Source organism: Halichoerus grypus, chromosome 3, assembly GCF_964656455.1.
Source record: "Halichoerus grypus chromosome 3, mHalGry1.hap1.1, whole genome shotgun sequence".
NCBI classification, from domain to species: Eukaryota; Metazoa; Chordata; class Mammalia; order Carnivora; family Phocidae; genus Halichoerus; species Halichoerus grypus.
In genome coordinates, this window is record NC_135714.1 from 35,259,968 (window position 1) to 35,272,993 (window position 13,026).

General features: G+C 40.3%; 1 protein-coding gene across 2 annotated transcripts in view; it reads left to right on the top strand.

The window, feature by feature from the left end:
* The window catches only part of LOC118526002 (glutaredoxin domain-containing cysteine-rich protein 1), a 308,805-nt gene that overhangs the window by 160,854 nt on the left and 134,925 nt on the right, over window positions 1–13,026 (top strand). The window lies entirely within an intron of this gene.

Below are 13,026 nucleotides of genomic sequence, written 5' to 3' on the forward strand. Positions count from 1 at the left end.
AGGACTTAGAGTTATATGATATTTTATAGGTGTTCAGTAAACCTGTATTTATAGGTGTTCTAAAAACCATGTTTTTGAATGAATGGACTACTATCCGTTTTCTTTCCATTGAGGATGAAACTCAGAAAAGGGGTAAATATTTATCTTTAAATGTGTAATCAATATTTGTCTTTCTATTTGCCTTAATTGCAAAAGGCTTTTCCTTAGCGTTTTTGGGAATTGTATCAGCAGTAACTACTAGTTTTTTCTCAGAAGCTGTCTGTGACCTTCTGTGTCTGAGCCTAAGCATCCCTTCTACCTACTTCCATATTCCTCGGCACTTTATCTCTATCATACTGCTTCTCAGACTATACTGGAAGTTCTTGGAGGGCAGGAGTTTAACAAGTTTTTAAATCCCTGCTGTTTAACTTAAATATGCGCTCAATCAAATGGGTTGAATGGACAGCTGAAGAATGAATGGAACAAGGGTCTTGGGGAAGAAGTGGGGTGATATGCATGCCCACAGACAGAATGCTGCTAACAGCCATGAAATCAGGGTTCCTATTTGGATGGGATATACTGGGGAGGGAGGTAGCTGAGATTCCAGAGTATCAGCAAGGCTTGGGTTAAGATTCAGTCCCAATTTAATCTCTTTTCCAAATCCTCCTAAGGCTACTGTGGTCTGAGAGAAACTGAAAATAAATCAGTTCAGTGGTTTTTAGTAAGAGAATTACTCCCCTCTTGGGGGGGGAGCATTCTGGAAATTATGGGGGAGTGTTTTTTTGTTGTTTAATATTTAGGGAGGGGTCCCCTCTGTCATTTAATAAAGTTGGATCCAGGGATTCTAGATGTCTTGCCATGTGTGGGAGAGACCTGCACAACAAATGTATATCTATCCTGTACAAATTTCATATTATCTTAGCTTTGAAATGAACTCCATCTGATGTATGAACGCAAGGTGCTTTTTAATAAAGTTCTTTTTAAAGATTTTATTTATTTATTTGACAGAGAGAGAGAGCACAAGCGGGGGAGTGGGAGAGGGAGAAGCAGACTCTCCATTGAGCAGGGAGCCTGATGCGGGGCTCAATCCCAGGACCCTTGGAACATGACCTGAGCCGAAGGTAGACGCTTAACCGACTGAACCACCCAGGCGCCCCAATAAAGTTTATTATATACAGTTATTATTATATATATATATATACAGTTATTATTATTATTATATACAGTTTATTTTCCAGGAAATGCAACTGATGTGTAAATTGAAGGGAGTATAGTATTTTGCTTTGTTGGGAAATTTGTCAAAAGTTATTCATCATTTCAGAAAATTACATCATCGCGTTGGTCGTGCAGTTGAGTAGTTGACAGGACACAGCCCTGCCAGTTTGCATGTGTGTCTGTGATACCCAGTGATGGGTTTCTTCTAGGACTTGGCACAGGCATCCGACCACTTCGGTACCTCTGCTACTATGTTATGCCCAAGGGCTTACATAATGACATATGTATGGCTTTTTATAAATTAGTATCCTTTATTTCTTCTTTATGCTAGAGTTAGAGTGTATACTGAGTTTTTGTGTGAAGGTAGTTTACATAGTTCCAAAAACCATTTTCTGAATATTTTAGCCAGAAGTATTTTCAGTCGTTTTCCCATTTTAGAAAACCAATGAAATACATACACCTAATATAATGTAATACCTTCTGTGGAATATGGGACCTGTCACCAAATACATTGATTTTGTTGTAGCAAATATTCATAGTAGATGGGATAAATACAATAAATTATTCTCATCAGTTCAGGGCAGGGGATGCAGCCAGGTAAATTTAGGAGCCGAACGTGGATAAAAGTTTTCAGATTTCAGAGCTTGGTGGGCTTTAGAATTGTAAAGAAGAAACAATGGAATGAATGTATTATCTCTGTGTAGATGGATTATAGAGTCTATGTGTTTCATTTCAGAATAGTAAAGGGGGTATTAAAATATTTGGCATAAAAGGAGATTTGGGGAATGATACAGTTAGGGACCATTGATATAGGCGAAGAAACCCAGACTTTTAACTAACCATATGCAATGCATCATTGACTGAGTTATGACTTAAGAGTCTGAAATAGTTCCCTGAGGCTATGTCCATTCATAAAATATTGAAATGTACAAGCCAGGTTATTTATCTCTATCTGTTTTTACAACAAGGGATTGCACTAAGGGCCACTCGTGCTTTGTTGATATGAAAATGTTATTTAGTCCTCTAAAAAATGAAACATAAAGCAACAGTTAGAAAAGCCAGATGAGCTCTCCAGGTTGTTAAAAAGGGGTTTTGTCCTTTTCCATTTCCCCTAAAAGCCCAGCTGTGTCTTCTAAAATTGGAACTTATTCATGTGCTCTCCAGGTGCCAGGGCGTGAAAATCAAATGTGGAGAAAGCTGAAACAAGATATTTCAAAAATAGAAACAGGATATGGGCATAGGGAAAGAAGTGAATGAAAAGTAAGTAAATGGAAAGGTAGGAAGCGAAGAGAGAAAATTGCCATATGGAAACACTTTGATGGTGCAAAGTGCACATAGGATTTTATTGAACAGTGAATTTATCAGATAAGAAATGATTGTTGGGCGCCTGGGTGGCTCAGTTGGTTAAGTGACTGCCTTCGGCTCAGGTCATGATCCTGGAGTCCCGGGATCGAGTCCCGCGTCGGGCTACCTGCTCAGCAGGGAGTCTGCTTCTCCCTCTCCCGCTCCCCGCTCTTGTGCTCTTTCTCTCTCTCACTCTCTCTCTCAAATAAATAAATAAAATCTTAAAAAAAAAAAAAAAAAGAAATGATTGTTAATCTTAATTGTTTTAGATAGGTTGGATGCTCAGGTTCACCCACTCAAATTATTTGGCCTATATTTTTACATTTAAAAACTCAAAATGTGTGAGTTTTTATGTGACTGGACTTGAAGCTAGGTAGTAGGGAAGTTTGGAATACACCCAGATCTACCAGTTCTGAGTGCAGTTTTCTTTTCACACTAAGGACTTAGGCGTAAGCAAAGGGATGCACCTGAGATATGTTTAAAAGGGCGCACAATAGTACTTGTGGGTTTGGTAACCATGTGGAGAGAGACAAAGGAAGAGGATGGGATTGGAGAGCAGAAATTCTAAATCTGCTAAAAATGAGTGCTATTGGCAGAAGTGGAGCTGATTAGAAAGAAGAGAAGGAGGAATAATGATGTTCTATTTTAGATATTTTTTATAAGATTTTATTTATTTATTTGACAGAGAGAGACACAGCGAGAGAGGGAACACAAGCAGGGGGAGTGGTAGAAGGAGAAGCAGGCTTCCCACGGAGCAGGGAGCCCAATGCAGGGCTCGATCCCAGGGCCCTGGGATCATGACCTGAGCCGAAGGCAGACACTTAACGACTGAGCCACCCAGGTGCCCCTATTTTAGATATTTTATGCTTAGGTAACAGAAGCACACCTTGTTGGTAATGTCTGGTGAGCATGGGGACATAAAGGAAAGTCATGAAATAGCTTTGAACCATTAATATGTTTTCATTCCGATGTTCCATTTCCCTAAAGCCAATCTATGTATAATCAGCTCCAGAGAGTTAAAGTTTTCCCATTTGGAGTTTTGGGTCCCAGAGAAGTGAGCACCAGGGAGTTTATGCCTGGATGGTGCTTTGCAGAAATAAGAAGGAGCAGTTCCTTTGGTGAATTTTCCCCAGTGACTCAGAGTTATTGGTTGTAAGCCGAATAAAGCTATTCAAACTAGGTTAAGTAAACAGGTGGATTAACTAGAGGTATACATGGCAGGACATTATCCCAGGCCTCATGAAGAGCCAAGAGCTGGAAATCCCTAGGAGTAAAGGCAGCTATTTTCTTTATCTTGTTCACTGTTGGAAGCTCTCAGAACTGCTATGTTCTAATTCCAAGTAATCTTGCTGGGCCAGCCAAAGGGTAGGGTTATATGACCCACTGCAAACTTATTAGTAGAGCTGCTGGAATGGACACTCTGGAGAGGCTTGCCCAAGGCAAGCAATTTGAAAATATGCCTGCTAAATGCCATTGACAGAATACTCTAATGGGAATGTGGAGGGCAGTGGGTCCTGAGTATGTTGGAGGAAATACTGCAAGGCAACAAATTTGCAAAAACAATACTGCTATATTAGAATGTTGAAGCATTTTAAGAAAAGACTGGGTAGGGGCTTAGTTGATTAACTTTATTATTATTTTACCAGATAATTAAAATAAATATTACTAGTTAGAAGGGAAACTTGTCTCATTCCTTAATTTTTAAATTCATTCAACAAGATTTTTGGAATACCTTCCAAGTGCCTTCTAGTGATTGTTCTAGATGCTGGAATATGGAATATAGCATTTATCACAATTGTGGGTTTTTTTTTTTTTTTTTGCATTTATCACAATTGTTTAAGTCTTTACTCTAGAGCAGCTTACAATGGGAAGACAGACTATAAGAGACAAATCATTATGATGTGAAGAATAATAAAGCAGGTTAAGGGAAATAGTGGCAGATTTTATCTAAGTTGTCAGGGAAGGCAGAGTGATTATATCATTTCTCTTTTTTTTAAAGATTTATTTATTTGAGGGAGAGAGAGAGAGCACACACATGTGCAAGCGGGGGGAGGGATGGGGGAGAGGGAGAATTTCAAGCAGATTCCCCGCTGAGCACAGAGCCCAAGGCGGGGCTCGAACTCATGACCCTGAGATCATGACCTGAGCTAAAATCAAGAGTCAGACGCTTAACCGACTGAGCCACCCAAGCGCCCCTCATTTATTTTCTAATGGAGATATTCTGAGTATGAAAGCAAGCACTATTTAGTAATTCTGGAATAACAGACATCAACTGGCACTGTCCCAGGCACCCTTGACAGCAATCTGGTCACCCCACTGATAGTGTGACATTATAAACAGACCGGGAGAAATTGGTGAACGGGTGGTGTATTTATTTAAGCGAAAGTGGTCCAGGAAGAGGGAATGCTCAAACCATTCTGCACAGACTTTGGGCATTGCGAATTTATAATTTTAGAATTTCTAAAACAAGAAGAGGACTCCACCATGGCATTGCCTCTCTAGGAATGGCACCTTAAGGACTAGCCATATGGGGACTGGCTAACCTGCCCTGTCAGAGCCTGGCCCCTGATATAGCTGATTGTCAGTGTAGGAGTATAGAGACATTGCCAGTCAGAAGACCTGTTCCACACTAGGGTCACAGAAAGGTGGTATTAATGTGAGGTTGCTTTTTGGGGCACCTGGGTGGCTCATTCGGTTAAGCGTCTGCCTTCTACTCAGGTCATGATCTCAGGGTCCTGGGATAGAGCCCCACATTGGGATTCTCCCTCAGTGGGGAGCCTGCTTCTCCCTCTCCCTCAACCCCTCCCCACTGCTTGTGCTCTCTCTCTCTCTCTGCCTCAAATAAATAAATAAAATCTTAAAAAATTTTTTTAAAAATGTGAGGTTGCTTTGTAAAAGGCTGAGCTCAATTTGTGGCTGTATTTTGAGAAGCCCTTTCTCTCTAGAGACTTGGCTCAACCATAGTCTGAGAGCTCCTGTAGAATAAGCTGCTGCTTCTCTTTTCTGGGTATGACCTTCGCCTCACACACGAGCCTCTGCTCCTAGCGGTCCTCGAAGAGCTTGGGCTGCTCACCCCCGGGGCTGTCGGCTGTCACAGTTCAGTTCATGGAGCACCATGCAGCTGCCTTCCTGTTGCCCTCTGTTCTCCACAGGTCTTGCTCAGCTCGGGATCATGTTCTGTCAGGAAACCACATTCTGAGCTAAGGAAGCTGAGGAGCCCAGCAACATGGGGAGGTTGGACCTTACGCCATATTAGCTCTTCCTCCTCCTCCCCTTCATCACCATAAAGTACCTATGGGCACAAAGGTATTGTTCTGGATAACAATACACAACAACACATTAAGATTGATAGCTCTTACTCATTGGGGGTGTACTTTTGCCAGACACTTAAAAACATTAGGCATTCAAAACTCAAATTCTCACTCACGTGTGAGACAGGTATAATGCCATTAGGTTCATACCTGTGAAGTTACTTATACTCTATCATTTTTGACCTACAGAAATGACATTTTCATACAGTGAGACCTAATATTTTACAGGCAAAGAAAGGAAAGTTCCGCGATGTTAAGAAAAATAAACTTACCAAAGTCACATAACTTGACTCATAATTAGAATTTTCACACCAGTCGGTTGGCTTCTGGGTCTGTGGTCCATGCACTTTGCCTCACTGACAGCTCTATCTTATATAAAATAGATTAATTGCTTCTTTGTTTGGAGAGCTTCTGGATAGAACACACTGATCCAGAGGGATTTGTAGAGCCTACGAATTCCCCTAATTCTGCAGAGAGCTGACCCATTGCTGGAACATTTAGACCTGAGGGAAAGACCCTAATACACAAGCCCATAAACATTAAGAGGGCACTGTGAAGTCAGAAGTAAAAAGGGAAATGGGCAAACGAGTCAGCTCAGAGGAAATCCTTTTAAGAGGATATGCAAGGACATTGCTGTGATCTGGATGTGAAACAGTTGGCTGCCAGAAGCTGGCACCATTTCCCAATGGGGGTTCCTCACATCCCAAGTTCCTCAAGAGATGTCTGAACCAAATCGGCTGGGAAACTAACTGTATTCTCCAGCAATCAGACCAGAGCCAGTAATGGCAGTGAGACTGGGAGCTAAGGGGCATTTCTCTGTTTCTCTGTCCTGCTAGCACCCCCCACCCCAAACTCTGCTTCTCTTTTCCTCTGGATATCTGCATTTCCTCTTTCCCTCTCTTTACAAATGGCTTTCTCAGTTTCTTCATGCATATGGTAGAAAATTATCCAAGAATGACCCTAAATTTTAGTGCCTACAGACATGGATGAGAATCACTGCATAAAGTTAGAAATTCTCCAGAGAGACAAAGCCAAATGATTAGGGTTAGGTCTGAAGTCTCCTGAGGCCAGGGATAGGTTCCATGCACACTCTCTAAGAAGGAGACATGGTACAATAGGCAAATTGACTTGTTTGCTATAATTGGTGTCAAGCCACACTGAGAAACTAGAGAAGTCTCTTTTCATGCTTTTTTTTTTTTTTTCTCCTCTTCTGGTGTGTAATGCTCCATCAAGAGTCTTCACAGCCTACCCCAACACTGGGCTCTATCTTGCCTCTTCCCGAGCTGTCCCCTGCCACAGGAGGCTTTAGTCCTGGCTGTGCTTCAGGTAATAGATGTTTGAGTTTGCAAATAATTACATATTTGGCTGCTAACATCATCATCTGATTGAAAATTAAAATTTTCTCTCACTAAGCAGCTATTTGGGTGATCATTTTGCAAAGTCAACTTCTTCAGATCCCTTTCCGTTGACCTGATGTGTAAGGCATGTGAGAGCCATTGGAAGCTAAAGCACTAAATGAATGCAAAATGTTACCATCATAACTTTATGATGCATTGAGGGCCACCTGGAAAGCTTGGTAGGGAATGCTTCTCAAGATTTTAGTCTCAACTGGCCTTGGTTATCTTTTAGATTACAGAAGAGTATTTGATGATCACTGCATTCCTAATAGGAATAAGAAACCTGACAAAAGAATAAAGTCAATGATGCTAGTCCATTTTTTGTGCTTCTTTGGAGTGTGTGTGTCCTGCGCTGGCTGAGCCCGGGCAGAATTCAATCTTTTGAACAGATGCCTGTAACAAAAATTTAGCTGGGCCCTAGGGACGGCTAATGTCTCCATGGGCTGCAGAATGTTATTAAAGCTTGATGGCAATCTCCTGACATATCAAAACTGAATTAAAGAACAGGAGCTGCCTGCTTGGCAGCACTGAGGGCAGTTGGGAAGCTCAGCAAAGGAACAGGCATTAAGGAAGAAAGAATGCTGACAGAAGCTGGGCAGGCAGACAGAGCTATTTAATTCAGAGGGGTGGGTGTTAATTTATTTTGGGTGAGGGAGATCTGATTTCTGAGCTAGACTACAAGCTGTTGCCAGTCTAGTTGGGAACAATGTCCTAACAGCTGTAGGAATATCATCCATCGTCTGGGTGGCTGACCTCATATCGTATCCATCTTCTTGTGTCCAGACTCAGCGTGCTGTGTCAATTGGATGCCGGCAGCTCATTTTTCTTCCCCTTCAACATTACTCTTGTCTCTCACTTGTCTCTGCTTCTAATATCTCCAAAAACTCCCCTAGAGCCCCCAAAGGATCCATGGCAGGTAGAAAGAAGGAAACCAAGAGTGAGTGGAAGTTATCACTCCTTCTAGAATGGCATAATTTTAAAGGTATGAAGTCTTAGCTTCCTATCCTTTTAAGATGGGTCAACTCCTCCCCAGAAGAAAGGTTAGTCATTAAAATTCACCAAAGCAAATGTCAGGCTCACGATGTCCTGATTTCCTATCTGGTCTCTGCTTTCTCACTGTGAAAAATTACTTTCTCTCAATTCCATTGTTTCACATAACAAAGGGCACATCCAATGATGTCCTCCCACATGCAGTTGTATGGACACATTTATTATAGTAATTAATTTTTCAAGGTAAAAAATGGTATGATGTATTACGAAATACAAACAGAAATGAATGGAAGTTTTTGGGTAGTTTTTTAAAAGTTATTTTGAGGTAGTGGGTAAAGCCCAAATCTGGGTACAGAAGCTCTGGTTCAAGCAAGTCACTTAAAAATCTAAGGAGTCCTGTATGTATTTGTTAAAACTCACCAATCTGCAGTACTAAAAGGGTGCATTTTATTGTGTGTAAATTAACCTATATTTATACAAATATAACTCAAAGTCTGAAGAATAACTCTATTTAGTAAGTATGAAGGTAAAATATGCTCATCTGGAAATACAAAAAAGCACAAAAAAGTAAAAACTAGCTATCACATCTCAACCACGAGATAATCACGTGTCTATTTTGGGTTATAGTGAGGTGAATTAATTACATCCATTCAGGATGCTCTGTCATCACTGGTCAATGCAAAGCCCCACAGTCCCCCTTCATCTATTCCCACTTTTATTTCTCTCTTATGTACCCTTACAAAATATGCTTTGATTTATATCACCCTTGTAAAATATGTACTGTTGCTTTGTGCATGTGTTTGTTTTTATTCCACTTAAATGATATATTAGTGTCTGTAGAACCCATTCTGTTTCTAAATTATTTTAGTCCGTACTAATACTGTGTGTTAAAGATATATCAGAGTTATATGGGAACTTAGCTCATTGATCCTGATTTCTACATAGCATTTACAAGGCTATTGTTTCCAGTTTCCTACAACCCCACATAATATTGAAATAAACCTCCTCTTACATGTCCCCTCGTGGACCTTGAGGTAACATCTCTACATTATAGAACTGTGAGTGGCTTTCCTGGGTCATGGGATCCATAATGTGTACATCAGTGTATACACCCACCAGTAATTGTAGGAGGCTTTCAATTTTCCACATCCTCCAACATTTATGTATTTAATTAGTTTTCTGTCTATATTTTTTTAAAAAATAAATATTTTCTTGTTATATAATTTACTTTTAAAACTCTTTTACCATGACTTTTTTATGTTTTAAAATAATATTCTAGTGTTATATTCAAAGCTAAACCTTAATTATTAGACTATCATCCTTTGTTTAGCTGATAGCCTATTTTGTAATATTCAGGTACAATATGCTTCTAAGATAGGACATAAACAGGTCTATAGCAAAGGCAACATAGTTATCAAATTAATAAGTTGAATCACTGATATTTGGACATGGGTAGGGATCAACTTCTTACCAGTCATGGGGTATTCCTAAGTATAACTCTTTGGTTAGAGGAAACTAATGAAACTTGGACTATATTAAGAGAAATAATTCAGTAGGTAAAATGATAAACTGAAAAGAAATGGAAACCTAACTTCTGGAGCAATTCTATACATGATATTCTCTGACAATCATGTTGCTGGGCATGTGCTTGGTCAATGAAGTAAAAAACAAGTATCAGTTAATCATGCCTCTTACGTAGAGGAAGAGTCATTGACCAGAATTACCTTATGATAGAAGGTATTTTTAAAAAATTTCTCCATTTAGCCATATGTTTACTTTTTTTATATGCTAAACTTCTTGTAAGGTTTTTTATGATGTTGAGTAAAATTAAGCCAACAGTTCTGTTAAATTCTACAGTGATTCAATATGACCCGATGTTTGATGTAGATATTGATTATTCTCCACTACTCACACCATCTCTGATACAAATCCTCCAGTTTATATTGAATGTTAAACTGATACTCTGAGAACATCAATGATTTGCTATATGTCAGTTTTGGAGAATTCAATATTGACATGTTGAGCAAGAGAGTTGATATTAAGAAGGATTTATTTCAGCATACAAAAATTAAGTAGATCCATAGACTTTGATTAAGAATTCTTCTGTGAAAGAGTCTTCGGCCTTTTATATCAAAGATTTCTTATGCATATAGTGTACATCATGATCGACATAAAAGGAATACCAGAAACCCAAGTGTGAGAAGAAGAAAGATAAGAGTGCTGATCATAATTCTTTTCTAAAATGTAACATTCTGGGGTGCCTGGGTGGCTCAGTCATTAAGCGTCTGCCTTCGGCTCAGGTCATGATCCCAGGGTCCTGGGATCAAGCCCTGCATTGGGCTCCCTGCTCAGTGGGAAGCCTGCTTCTCCCTCTCCCACTACCCCCGCTTGTATTCCCTCTCTCACTGTCTCTCCTCTGTCAAATAAATGAAGAAAATATTTTTAAAAAAGTAAAATGTAACATTCTGCATTTGTGTGAGATTTCATTAGACTTTTATGTAAGGAGTGATGAGGAAAACTGGAAGAGATGACATAATCTTCCATGAAAATGTTCTTTTTTGATGACAGGATGTTATTCACTATACACTGTGCTAATCAGGACAGCATAATTCAAGTAATTTATTTATGAAGGACAAATATATTTCTTAATAAGGGAGCTCAAAGCAGACTGTAGACTAGGACATGAGGACATGTCTCACTTTTTTCTTGTGTATTTACTTGGAACAAAGGGAATTACTTTCTGTGAAGAACATTATATTTTGAGTACTACCACTTAAGCACAAACAATTGCAGATACCTTGGGAACTTTTGGAGGTTAAAATATTTATGTTCAAATTGCTGTGTTGGTATTTGAACTGGATGTCAACTTAGAGAGGAAGAAGTAGAACAGGCCACTTTCTATATTGATGGAGATCAGTCTTGTTCATATTTGTATAGGCAGGGCCAAGGACAATGCCAGGTACAAGAAACCTACTAAAAAGTATTTGCTGAATGAATGAATGGGTTGGGAAATTAAGCAGTTGAGTTTGTGAGGGACAAAGTGAACATATAAAGATGGGGATTGCTGGGGCGCCTGGGTGGCTCAGTTGGTTAAGCAACTGCCTTCGGCTCAGGTCATGATCCTGGAGTCCCGGGATCGAGTCCCGCATTGGGCTCCCTGCTCGGCAGGGAGTCTGCTTCTCCCTCTGACCCTCCTCCCTCTCATGCTCTCTGTCTCTCATTCTCTCTCTCTCAAATAAATAAATAAAATCTTTAAAAAAAAAAAAAAAGATGGGGATTGCTTTTCTGACTTTTGAAAGGTTAGTGGCATTCAGCTTAAACTCAGATGTTTCATTTATGTAGGACATAGAACAGTGAGATAAATAATGAATTAGGAATAATTTTATCTCATTATGCCTCATTTCTGGAAGTTGGATATATTAATATTTACCTCCTATCTTTATTTTTCCTCCTTTTTCTGGATTATTTTAGATTTATTGTATGTTGCTATCTTGTATATATTTTTGTAGCCTTCTTTTAGTCTCTATAAGAATTGGGTAAATATAGGGACACCTGGGTGGCTCAGTCGGTTGAGTGTCTGCCTGAATTCAGCTCAGGTCATGATCCCAGGGTCCTGGGATGGAGTCCCACATCGGGCTCCTTGCTTAGCGGGGAGCCTGCTTCTCCCTCTGCCTCTCTCTCTCTGACAAATAAATAAATAGAATCTTTAAAAAAAAAAGAATTGGGTAAATATAAATTGAAATAATAAATAGCTGGGTTTTTTTGAAATCAAATTAGATCCCTTGTAAGTAAGGCCTCATAAAGTCATCATAAACAAGCGTTTGTAAACATATGAGAGGTCGTTATTAACACACCCTCTGCTTATTACTATTTTAAGTGAAATAAAAGACTGTTTCCCCCCAGTGTAAATCACAGCTAATGCACTGTCCCAGCTCCTCATTTTACATGTCCGTGTTAGAGGTAGTGCATGACTCACCATTTAGGCCCAATTTGCCATGTGTAAAGTGAATGTTTCGTAATCCCCTATTGTCAGGAATGTTAGGAGATTAAAGGTAACAGGCAGTGTTCTCTGTATTACCCAGTTCATTCCTTCCATCCTCCCACTTCCCCCCACCTACAATGCATATTGCATTTATGCAGTGAAATGTGATCAATATTGGCAAGAGAACATTTGGGGGTTTCAGAGAAGCTCCATTCTGAAATATCTGGAAGACCTGAGCTTGTCTCCATGGAGGGTTGAGAGGAGCCAGATTCAGTGACTTTGACCACATAGTGACAACCAAATGGAGCCAGAGTCTTGGGAAGAGAACAGAGAGGCAGGAAAGAAGGAGGGTAGTGGGAAGATGGGGGTGGAGAGGAACACATGTTGGAGTCCTCTTTGAGGCTGACTTTATTGGATAGAAGGTGACCCCATGCAGATAGCAAATAAATTAATAGCCCATCCTCTGGACCCCAGTGTGTTCCAGACCTCTGGTAAGAATGCATCCCTTTGGGAAAAGATGGTGGAGGAGTAGGGGACCCTATTCCAACTGGTCCCCAGAATTGAGCTGGATATCTACCAGCTGAACACCCACAAAATCAGCCTGAGATGTAAGAAGATCTGGAACTCTACAAACAGAATATCACCGGTGGTTGGTTCTGAGGTACGAAGCAGGGAGCCGTGATTCCGCAGGCAGATATCGGAGGATAAACGACAGCGGGAGGGAGCCTGGCTGTGGGGATCCTACACCGCCGGTGAGCGACAGCCTCGTGCGCTGGGGACTGCGCACAGACTCGCAGACCGGTAGTGG